This window comes from Cydia amplana, chromosome 2 (assembly GCF_948474715.1).
Source record: "Cydia amplana chromosome 2, ilCydAmpl1.1, whole genome shotgun sequence".
Taxonomy (NCBI): Eukaryota; Metazoa; Arthropoda; class Insecta; order Lepidoptera; family Tortricidae; genus Cydia; species Cydia amplana.
In genome coordinates, this window is record NC_086070.1 from 25,838,757 (window position 1) to 25,851,926 (window position 13,170).

Genomic DNA, 13,170 nt, shown 5'->3' on the forward strand with positions numbered 1-13,170 from the left:
TGTACCTACGGAACTTTAAAAAGTTCGATTCTGGTGGTCCTTTAATTATTAAAACGTAACTTTCGCGCGAAGCGTGTGATTTAATTTAAATTGAGCCTAAAAGCAATGATTATGGCAAATTAGGCACCCCGGGGCACGAAATGTGTGGTCTTTATTAAGGCCTTAAATGATTAAAGCTGTATTTTCACCAGATTGCCGAAGAAGGTGCAACACCTTATAATATTTTTTGTGTGTAATAATTTAGAACTTTAAATTGATTTATATTACTGTAGACCTGGTGAAAAGGGTCCAAGAGACTGCTCTTGAACTGCTTTTGAAATTTTTAATGTTCAATTATATATATGTATTTAACATTTGCGCTTCATTTGTGTAAACTGTTACACAAATGAAGCGCAAATTTAAATACATATATATATAATTGAACATTAAAAATTTGACAGAAGTACCAAATGAAGACTTAATTAATAATGTATATGTAATATATTTGTAACTATATTAACTAAAGTATGATTTCATACCTTTCAGTGTTTCAGGACAGGTCTTGATTAAGTAAATAATCAATGACGCCATCTTATTTGCTGAAAGAAACCATCTGTAATCCTTGGAACTCGAATATGATCGTTAACAAGACTGGGTTTCCCCGCGTCAATTTCGCGTATGAATTAAGAAATTAGGAACAATGGATACGTAGGTAGGCTTAAGGTGACAGTCCATTTCCAACCGCAGCTGCACTACTATCAATTTTACTATGGAAAGTGACAGTAACAGCGACGCGTTCAGTACCAGTAGTGCAGCTGCGGTCAGAAATGGAATGTTACCCTTACGGTAAATATGCATACAATACAGTACTTTAGTAATCTAGACACAAGATAGCGTGTGTGTAGCGTGTGTAAAGTTTACGAAAAAGGAACTGGCGAGGCATCAATCATGTGTATTGCCTTCATACTACATAGTTTGAAACAAAGTCGCTTCCCGCTGTCTGTCTGTCCCTATTATATTTATGCTTAGATCTTTAAAACTACGTGACGGATTTTGATGCGGATTTTTAATAGATAAAGTGATTCAAGAGGAAGGTTTACTTATGTATAATTTGTTAACCCGTGCGAAGCCGGGGTGGGTCGCTAGTCTTACATACGAACCATTAGGATAGGAGCTACTTTTGAGACATTAATTTATACCTATGTATTTGAAAATCTATTTACATAACGTAAGCACTAACTATAGAGCCCCAAAATCCGTAAAATACATCTTATTAAACCATTATAGAATGTACCTATGTATAATAATGTAAAATTTAAGACAGAGAACATAAGCACATCCTACATAGGTAGGTATAAGTACGCGATGTTTTAATACACAAGTTGCCTTTGACCCCAAGCAAATGCAATATGGTTCTAAATATCCTACAAAGTTAAACTTTGCGTCCACCTGGTAAACTTCCCACGCCAGGTCAAAGGTACCGATTATACCTAATTAATCCGCCTAAGATTATTTTGTATGAAGATGAAATACTGGCGAGAATGCCTTCACCATGAATTCCGGACCTAACATGTGACATAATTCAGAATACATTAAATGCAAATTCGTCATCGGTTCCATTGAAGCTTCATTGTGTCCCATATTAGATTTTCGGGTTCATTATATTATTATGTGGCTCTAAAATTCTTTGTATTTATTGTATTTCCTACATGTTTCACAGAAGCGCTATGTGTATGACATCGGTGGAAACAGGCATTTTCTGACTTGGACTTTTTGCCAGGCCGAGGTTTACCGAGGCGCGCCATTCTTTTTATCCCTGGGTAACGAAGAAAGGTTGACCGGCGACATGATGTACCTCAGTTATTTTTGAAGTGAAAACTTCTTTAGCGGCGCTGTGCACTTTTTGAGGTGGGGAAAAAATTTTAAACTCTCGACAGGTCACATGACCGACAGATTCGACAGATTGAAAATTCGTAAGACGGACACGTGACCTGACCGAAAAACTGTTACAATGTCATTGAGTTTTTCTTTAGGTATTGATTTAAATGGCATCTATAGTTCGTTTTTTTTTTAGCATTAGAAAGAACTTGAAAGAAGGTAAGCGATCTTGACATGTCTTTTAATTGAAAAACGCTTTTTATGAATCAGTAACTATTACTTATGAAAGCAGAAGAATATAAATGATCGTATTAGATTCATAATTATTACATATTTGACGTAACTTATTTTTAAAATGAGTTTTTCAATTAAAAGACACATGAAGATTGTTTGCCTTATTTCTAATGCTAAAAAAACGAAGTATAGTGAGTTTCCCTCTAACTGGTATTAATATAATTCGAGTACTAACAGTGATGTGCTTAGGAGTTTCAAGTAATGCGACGAAATAACGCTAGATGGCGTTAACCTCAATTATACATAGTGCATTTTGCACTAGTCATTGAGTTTTCACTTCTGCCGGCACTCCCTGAGTGCAACCCGTTGTTTTTTTTTTCAGTCTACAAATCATACTCCACGTAGGTATATGGAATGACCGCATCAGACGTGCTTGTTTGAAGTGGTACCGGCGTAATGCCGATGCCATGACAATGGATAATTGTGAATATTTAATTAGATTTTTGGAACTTGGCTATGGCGTTCATGGAAACTTTTAGTCACTAGCTTCCAGTAAAACTTCGTCATGTAAGTCATGTTGAGTAGAACGGGTTATACGGTAGGTAAAGAAGAGGGTAACTTCAAATTTCTATTGCATTTTAGCGTTTTTCAAGCATATTCAGGATGCGATCTTGGTATGAAAGTGGCGTGTGTGACTACCTACCTAAAACACATAAAAATAGTATTTAATAAAATAATTTTATTTGTTTCCTAGTAGGTACCTAGTACAAAGTTACAGGTTAATAAATAGGTAATATTCAGAGCCTTATGCAGATATTATGAAACTTTGCAATTTCTTAAATAGATAAATAGATACATCAATTTATTTCTTATTGAAAATTACATGATATTTAACAATGTACTCACAAAATACAGTCACAATACAATCACATATAATATACCTAGTACTTAGTACTTACCTAATACATAAATACCAGAGCGTACCTACACATACTTGTGTAAGTGCGTGCGTTCTAAAAATCCGATGCGTCTTTTTGCCTTACGTAATTTTCTTGAAAACTACTTCGCATCATTTCCTGTGTTTAACATTCCCAACGGTTAAATTAGTACTTACCGAGAAAAAGTTTTAATAATTATGTACTAAGTCGACTCACCTGGGGTCGTAGGTTCAGTTCCGAATAAAGCAATGCGTGATGCTGTCTTCCGTAAAATTATGTAATTTGTAGAAACATCATAATCATAAATAAAGATAATGTGTTAAAAGCAGTTTAGACTCTCGCGCGAGCCACGAGACGAGCCGCGAGCCGCGCCACGAGACGCGAGTGTAAGCGGTGGGCTCGCGGCTCGTCTCGTGGCTCGCATGCTCGTCGAGCTAATATAATTTAAACACTAACGGCACGGCATAAGGTTTATAACCGAATGACAAGCCGAACGCGAGTGTAAGCGGTGGACTCGCGTCTCGTGGCGCGGCTCGCGGCTCGTCTCGTGGCTCGCGCGTAGGGCTTGCAATTCGAATATTCGAATATTCGAAATTGTCGGATATTCGACCTGTTTTGATATTCGAATATTCGGCCGCTCAAGTTTCGAATATTCGAATATTTTTTATTACTATAAAAAAATCTATGTCATCCGCTGTAGTTACAGTTTCTGTGTGTTTTACGGGTATTTACAGTGAATGAGGAAGGGTAGGTACCCAAATACGAAGGAAATAATATTTTTACTGTATTCCTCTCGATAGACTTCGTGAATACAGTGAAACCTAACTCAATTTAAAAGAAAACGAAATCAAAAAGTATGTTATTTTTACGGTGCGTAAGTTTTAAGTTAAAGGGTCATTCTGTTTATTCAGTATAAGCGTACGTTAAGCGAATTTTTGAAGTCTAAACCTTGCCACTTATCGCAATTCTCAAATTTAATCATACCAAACCTGCCCAACTTGGTAATCTAACCATGCACCTTTAGCTGACGAATAATCCACCCAGTAGGTACTCAACTAACTTTTTCCCTTAAATATTCCAATATTATATAATTAGCCGACCATTAGGAATAATAACTTGCCAAAACAAATTAAGTCAATAAAGATTCAAAATACAATGAAATTAAAGGCCTTTTTACAGGCCTCTGAGTGATTACAAGTTAATTTAAATCGGAAAATAATTAGGTATCTACTAAAAAAAAATATCTTACATTCCTAGGTGTTTGGATGGTTAAAGTTATATTATTTCACACAAAGACGCATTTATAATAAGTTTTATCTAGAAATATTAAATACGTCTAATTTTGGCGTTTTACTTGTTTTTAGAAATGTGGGCATCTTATAAATAGTAGGATGATAAAATCTAGTCAATTAAGTGGATTTCTGCCAAATATCCTTAGTTTTAGCAATATGTGAAAAAAGCTTTTGAATAAAACGATAATAAACCGATTTCTCGTTCCTTTTCTTATTTTTTATAATATTCGAATAATTATTCGAATATTCGAATACGTCGTCAGAAAAAGTCGAATATTCGAATATCTGAAAGTTTCGAATATTTGCAAGCCCTACTCGCGCGAGAGTCTAAACCGCCTATTAAAATTGGAAAGTTATTCTCGGTTGAAAGCTTTTCTTGTACTTATTGTATGTAAATTAGTGAAAATAGTACATTACATACCTAGGAATTCGTAAATGCTCCAGATCGCAGGTGTTTGTGGCCCGAACTGAAGGTGAGGGCCGTAAATATGCGATTTGGGGCTTTACGAATTACCGACTTACGGGCCTAGGGTGACTTAAAAGTAATTTTATCGACAAAAAATTATAAGAATAAAATAATCTAATGTTAATTATTAATCAAAAAACAAAATAGCAAAAACGCGTGCGTTGGCCGGGAATCGAACCCGGATCAACTGCTTGGAAGGCAACTATGCTGACCATTACACCACCAACGCCGGTGAGTGCGCTGGCGAATTATGTAAATACGTTCCGCGCACATCCGCCGACCAACGACATTGTGACGTCACGAGGTTATTAACTCTTGTATCGTGGAAACGTGACTAGATGAATGTTTCACGCGAAATGAAAGATCTTACAAATAAAGCGGCTTAACTCAATAAAAATGCCTTTCTAATTTGAACTTTAAGTGTTTTACATAAGGTATAAATTTGTAACCTTTGAGGTATTCTGGTTTTCTTATATTGACCTAATGGGTATCGGCAATTTGGACATTTAAGTGACCAATTAAGGGAAGCGTGACTATAGGCACGTGATCATAAGTCATATAAATGTTTATAAATAGTTTCTTATTTATAGTTTTTTTCTAGTAAGCACATTTAGTACACCATTTGTTTACCCGGCAAAATAGTTAATAGACACAATGACTCACTTTATTCTCAATTGATTACCATTAGGTACCTGGTACAGAGGGGCTACCCCGAAAACCGTTTTTCGCAAATTGTGGGGATCTTTCTCTTTTACTCCAATAAAGGCGTAATTAGAGTGATAGAGAAAAATGCCCGCAATTTGCGAACTTCGATTTTCGCGGTTATAGCCCAGTATGTGAAATGCGTGGAGATGGAACTATTTATCCCGAAGTGGGTAAAATGCGATATTTAATGATATTCGTGGAGGTGTCCATTTGCATATTTAACAATGTCAGTTACATATATATGTCTACCTATGTCTTTCCCCGGGCCTCAAACTATCGCCATTAACAAAATCCATTTAAGTCGGTTCAGTAGCTCTAGCGTGTAGAGGTAACAAGCAGACAGACAGACAGAGACACTTTCGCACAGTTACAATTACCTACTTGATTTAAACTAACACGATTTCACGTTCGAAACGTCAGACCATACATAAACGTAAGTGCATGTTACGCGATTAAGTTCCGTGTTAGTTATAAAAATACAATTATTTGATATTATGTTTGATTATATGTTATATGTATGTGTGTGTATTATGTTTTATTTGAGGTTGTAGGGATTTTTGAAGTGAAAACTTCTTTAGCGGCGCTGGGCACTTTTTGAGGTGGGGAAAAAATGATAAACTCAAGACAGCGTTAGGGTTTAGATGGCCACTCATTTAGATGGCATTTAAATCAATAACGAAAAACTCAATGACATAATTCAATAAAGCTACATCTTGATGAAATCGCTAATAAAAGTGAACTCTAGTACTGGTGAATAAAACTCAAAATATCATGACCAAATATATTATTATGCGAGGTCTGCAAGGTAACTTTACAATGTGTATTCGAATTTGAATTTCGAATTTTAAACAAGCTCACTGACCAGCAATTTCGGAACTAAAGTTTTTCAATAGAAAGGAGGATGGGTCAATTATACATAGTGCTGCAGACATTTTGGACTAGTCATTGAATTTTCACTTCTGTCGGCACTCCCGGAGTGCAACCCGTTGTTTTTTTTTATCTTTATTTGTTACACTCGACCGATTTTTTTACGGCTTAAATACTTTGAGCGCCTTAAACCTCCCCAAATCCAAAAAGTCCTAAAAGCACACAACGCAAAACTCTAATAAACCCTTTTAAGAAGAACCCTATAATTATGGCCACCTGTCTTAAGGTTCCGTCTGGCTACGTCTTGTGGGAACCCGAGGGAGGGTACTAATAATAAACCCTATGGAAGGGTGCTTTCTTTGACCTTGAGGGGGTAGCGTTGTACGAATAACTTAACGGGTTCCTTGATATTTCACTATTATATTTCAAGTTTAAAAAAATACTTGACAAAAATAAGAGCTCTACGAAGTACGAATGACACACATAAAGTCAGATATGACGTTGATCTGGGAGAAAGTTATGTTTATTTTAAATAGCGATTGTATTATGTTAAGTGAGTAGACATAATTTTGTACCAAACAATTAAGCGATTATTAAAAGTAACTTAATTTAATTAATGTAATTATTTTTTAATTATTTCTAATTTTATTTAGAACTAGGTACTTACTTAACATTAAAGCGGTTAACCATTATAGTTAATTTAATCGATTTAATGGTTCATCATAATAGATGTGTAGATCTTGATAGATGTGATTGGATTGGAACCGAAAAATGGGTATGGTTTTATTTTCTTTATTTAACGGTTTAATCTTTATTGCACATAATAAATATTTTATAAAACATTATGGTTTCTCTTTAGTTATCTTAGTGTCACGATTTCTTTTATTCTTAACACCTTTTTTAAGAGCTAGTGGTTAATAGCGGATCTCCAAAATCTAAATTGCATAACTCAAACCACCATCTGTCATTATATAATCATAAAAGATAAAACAACGGTATTTTTGTCTCGGATTGGGATAAGATAGTAAACGGCTGATAACGGTAAAATTTACGTCAAATATAACTATGCAGTTTTGAACTTTATATCTTTGTGATAAGGCGAATGATGTTTACTTACATATTTTTACAGTTGACGGCGGCGCCGTTTTGATCCAGGAATGCGCAAAGATTTTGTGGTAACAATAAGTTACATAGTAACAATTGAATGAATACCGGTAATAGTTTTTTGTTTAGTTGTTCCTTAAAAAGGCGGGTTCTTAGTGGGATCAAGGTAACAATACCTACACTTCTTTTTTTGGGCAGTCGTGTAATGAACTAATGACAGTTACAGTAATACAACAATAATAGTAATATAAAGTTAGCGAAAAATATCTTTAAATATCTGGGCTTGTTTGAGCCTGGAATTCTTTGTAAGCCGTAGTTATATATTTTTTAAATCATTTTTCAATTTTTTACCTGATGGTAAGTGATATATATAGTTGGTCAAACCAATTTGTCAGTCAGTAAGAACCAGGAAAACTATACTCATCCTTTTCTTTTGGGTGCTAGTACTAGTGTAAGACAAAGATAGTATCATTCTCTCTATGTTTGAAATGAGACAGTCCTTTGACAAACTATACCACTGAATACAGAACCCGGAACTTCAATTCAATTCAATTCAATAAGCCTTTATTTAACAATCTTATCAACTAGTTTACAAAATATAATAGAACATGTTATTCCTCTTTTAAGTTGAACAAAAATAAAACTATATATTACTCTATATTTACGCTGTCAGACATCGGAGTCAAAATTGTCTTGCTTTCCCCCAAGGCCTCCCCCAAGTACCTCCACAGTTCCCGATCATGTGTTTTCCTCCGCCAAGTGGTACCAGCCATAGCTATGAAGTCATCTTCCCATCTTCGTAGAGGTCTATAGTTTTTTCTGCCTCCTTCCCTAGGATACCAATCAGTCACTTCTTTGGCCCATTTGTCTTCCTTGGAAGAACCCGGAACTAAGATAAGATAAGTATCTGATCTTTATCAATGCGACCGTCAAGGAGGACCATGACCTAGACAGACACACAAGGTTTACGAGTGCTACGATAGATCACTTATATTTCGATTCAAGGTACGAACAGAGATAAGTCTATGAAAAGGACTGTCATATAACTACGAGTACAGTAGAACCAGTAAGATGATCATGATCACGTTTAATACGATTGCCCGCGTAATATGCTAGTCTACTGGTCCCTACTGAAACTTGTTTTCGTTCATTTGTATTACGACTTACTGCTTTAAACACGATATCGAAAAGCAGAAGGAAGCATTGAACTATTATTACTATAGAGACGACATACAAACAATGAAACTGTCGCAATCACAACCTGTACCATGCGACCAAAACGTCGTAAGTGCCGTAAAATTCATGGCGCTTACGCGTTTAGGTCGCGAGACTCACGCTCCGCGTCTCTCTTCTTCTTCAAATTTTGTTCGGAACTATAATAATAACTCAATGGTTGGTATACAATATTTGTCTCTGACGAACGATCACGTTCCCTGACCACTGGTTGCAGATTGCTGCAGCTATTATATAATCAGAGCGATCGTTCACGTGCTGAAGGGGAAGACAATACTATTGATGCGTAAAATCACAACAAGGGAATCGAATCATGATGACGCGATATATAGGGAAACCCTTTTAACGAGTTTGACTTTTTAGGGTTCTGTACCAAAAAGGTATTTACAAAAGGAACCCTTTTATATGTCTGTCCGTTCGTCTGTCACATCGCTAAGAGACAAACGAGCAGTGATCGCCTGTTGGTAAGCGATTACAGTCGCCCATAGACACCCATAGGCGGTTGTAAGTGCTTTTCCAGCATCTAAGATGGGAGTACGCTTTAAATGATGTATCGGTGCGGAAATCTCGCAGGCGACAGTTCATTCCACAGTTTAGCTGAATGAAACCATTTCAATATTACACTCAATATAGGTCACGTCGTATGAATTTTATTTTACACAAAAAAGAACCGTAGTCATGTCTCTTGAGTGCAGGCATGCCTAAATAGGTACTTAACCACCTACACAATGCCAATGAAGCAAAATTTCGAGAAAAATTACCATTTACCTGATATTTGGTCTTTCCTCTGTCTCTGAGATCGTCCAATTCATCCAGCATTACCACTGCAGTATTGCGGCGCGGCATTACTGCCGACTGCATTGCTGCCGCAAATGTCAAAAATCCGCGCAGCAACATTGATAGAATCGTTAAGAAATAATCCTCTCTCCTGCTACAATCATATCATTCATATCGTTCTAATTCGCACTTATTTACCATTATACAAATAACACTTAACCCGGAAAAGAGCAAGTGTTTGTAACAATGTCAACAATCAATAAATCAGCGGAACCCTTACAGGGTTCAAGGAACCCGCTTTTTCGAGGAAGGGTTAAGCATCTGTGTCACTGCCGACGATAAGCGAGAAGCGATTGAAACAATGTCAACAATAGGAAATATTACGCGAAACTCTGCGTGTAGGGGGCGCCACTACCACAATCCGTCACAATCTAAGGGTCTACCGCAAACGAGAGTCGAAATTCTGTTATCTAACCTCTCTATCACTCTAGCATATTCAAGCGATAAAGAGGCATATAGCTGAGTTTCGATGACCTACCCGGAAACGCGAAAATCGAAACTCAGCTATCTGCCTCTTTATCGCTCGAATATGCAAGAGTGATAGAGATGTTAGATAACAAACACACACAAGCAAACACAAATCATTTCGACTCTCTCGTTTGCGGTAGACCATTAGATTATGACATTTGTGACTGATTATGGTAGTGGCGCCCCCTACGCAGTTTCGCGTAATATTTACGCCCTATTTACACGTGCATTTATTTCTCAAGAAAATAATAGACATCTAGATGCTTTATCGCCGCCGGTCGAACCGGTGCCTTATAACCTTTCACCTAAGTGTCAAGAGTGTGGTGTTAAGTGTCAATTTATTCAAATGTAAACTAGATCCTAGCTAGTGGGGCTTTAGTATTTGCTAAGTAGTACCTAATATATCCTATAGGTACATACGGTCACAGTCGAAAACATATTTATTAGTATTTTACCCGATTGCACGACGCAAAGGAGGGTGATGTATTTGTTAATTAGTACTAGTTTTGGCCCGCGACTTCGTCTGCGTGGAATCAGTAGTTTGTGTAGTTTATTTTTTATCCAATCTGTTATAAAGCAGACTAATTAATTAATTCCCCATACGAATTTCCAAAAAATTGTTTAACACTCGTGCCTTGAAACTCGCAACGCTTTAGATTCCAATTTTCAATGCACTCACTACGCTCGTGGTTCATTTGCATTTCATTTCTTCCTTAAATTGAAATCTGCTTTCTTATCAGTTTTTGAACAATCAAGAGTAGCGTTGAAAATTTCCGGTAAAAATCCCGTTTCTTTCCAAACGGCTCGTTTTTTTCGGATTTTTACGGAAAAAACCATGACATTTACCGCTTCAATTTTTCCGAAAAAAACGAAAAAAGCGATTTAAACAGGTTTCAATCGGTTATTTTTCTTAATACTGGTGAGTAAGTAGGTGAATGATTATAGACTTACTTTGCCACTGACATCGGATCGGTGTCAGTTCAGTTGTCACAGTTGTGTCATTAATGACTTATTGGTTTTTTCTTTAAAAATCCGAAAAAAACGGAAAAAAATTAAAATTTTATAAATTCCCGAAAAAATCATTTGATTTTTTCCGACATTTTCAATGCTAATCAAAAGAGTCTTTATCAGCTGGTGTAGTGAAAAATACCTACTTAAAAAAATTACAATTTTAAAAAAATTTGTACCTACTGGGTACTTAATTAATTATAATTAGGATCGACCGAGGATAATGGGGTTCATAGCACCCAACTTAAACCAGAAATATCCACTAACATATGTAACATAATACGTCAGAATCCTGTTAATCTACTGTTTTATCAACCCCTTACCACCGCTCCTTTAAGGGTCTTAACATTCCCTGGCTATCACTTCATAACTAGAAACCCACATCTCATTTGACGGGTTATCTTATCACCGTATTTTGTGATAGGTTATGTTTCGTGTTTCTGGTATTATGTACAAATTTACATTTGCAGTTAAAATTTCCAGTTGGAGCCGGTTAGTATGAGAATTGGAAGGAAAAAATTAATCCCAAATTAAAACGTCGGCAAATGTAAAATTGTATCTTGCATTGGTGAAAAACACAATGTTATATCTGCTGTGAATAGTGTCGCTAGCGTCGCGCGTTTAGTAAAATAAGTATGAGACTGCCATAGTTCTAATTTTTTCCACTGGTATTAACAATATTGTAGAGAAACAAAATTAATCCTGCCATCACATTGTCGCTACTGGTCTATAGCTGGCTAAAATTATGTATGATGATGAATGGTGTTTTGGTTTTGGCCGCTGGCTAAAATAAGTTTGTGCTATTAAACTGACAGCTTTCTTTAGTTTTTGTGGTGTAACTTGAGATTTAGAGGATCGGAGTCAGGTTTGACCCTGTGGGGGATAAAGATAACAGAAATATTGACCTGTTCTGAGGTTTTTATTTCATTTTCGTATTTGATATTATTTCATATTATAAATGTATAGGTATAGTAGAGTAGGTTACTGGGTAAAATGTGTTGAGTGTTCTGATTCGGAATATGGGCATCAATTTGACGCATCATTCGACACGAGAGGTAGGTACAGCCTTATTCGAACAATAAAATACGTCAAATATTAGAAATGTCTTCAAACAAAAACGTCACTTTGGACACTTGTTTGACACTGACCACTGACATATCCGATCCATATCGTTTCAATATCTAATATTTGACGTATCTTATTGTTCGAATACGGCTGTTAATGTTTTAAATCTTGTTCTTGTTCTTATACACGGAACCCTTTTCTCACGAACGGGACATGTCCAGTTTTTTTATAAATCATAGCAAAGGCAAAGGCGCCGCTGGTGATCGGACAGAAGTATGTGCGCATGGAGTGATTGATGTAGTTTTATAAAAACATGGCTGACCTAATGGGTTTCTAACGGTTCCTTATCCGTTTTAAAAGGGTTTTGTCTTAAGTTTGGCTAACGTTTTCCGGTTGCATTTAATCAAATAATAATAAAATGTGTTTCTTTACTGAATTTTAGAAATTAATGCAGAAAATGTTGTAGCGTGACACCAATTTTGAAACGTTTTAGAGATATTTTTGATATTTTACTGACGCCTCTAAAATTTACTAATATGCCAGTGCAAGCGAGATGCGTATAGGAAGTAAGTTACGCACACGCTAGCGAATATGACAGTGTCAGGTCAGTGTCATGGTCGTGGTAAGGCTACTGGTTAAATTACCTATACGGAACACTAGATACTAGAACTAATAAAACTAAAGAAAAGAAACCGTGTGAATAAGAGAAAATGCATCCAACGAGCAAAGACCTGTAAATCGATGTTTCCTTTTACATTTCTTTCAAAAACTCCTATCTCAAGCCAGCATTCCATTGCAAAACCACCCACAAACCACGTGTCATAAAACCCATATTCGCATCTGATGATGATGTTTAATAGGCGTTGGAGAAAGTTTGATTGACTGCTTTAAAAAAGCATTTCCTCAAAGACCCGTAGGTTAAAATAGATGTCGCAAGGACCCTTATCATTAGTATGAGAATCAAGCTATTACTGGCTCAGTGCGAGTGCGAGATTTGACAATAGACAGGAAGAAAGACTTGACAGGTTAAGTCTCACAGCCCAATTCGAAAAATGCTTATAAGATGTCACAGCGATGTCACCTATCTGTCAGTGTC

General features: G+C 36.2%; 1 non-coding gene across 1 annotated transcript; it reads right to left on the bottom strand.

Moving 5' to 3' along the window:
- Positions 1-4,944: 4,944 nt before the first annotated feature.
- On the bottom strand, positions 4,945-5,016 carry Trnag-ucc (transfer RNA glycine (anticodon UCC)). Its single transcript has one exon. It is a non-coding gene; the product is annotated as a tRNA-Gly (tRNA).
- Positions 5,017-13,170: the final 8,154 nt, after the last annotated feature.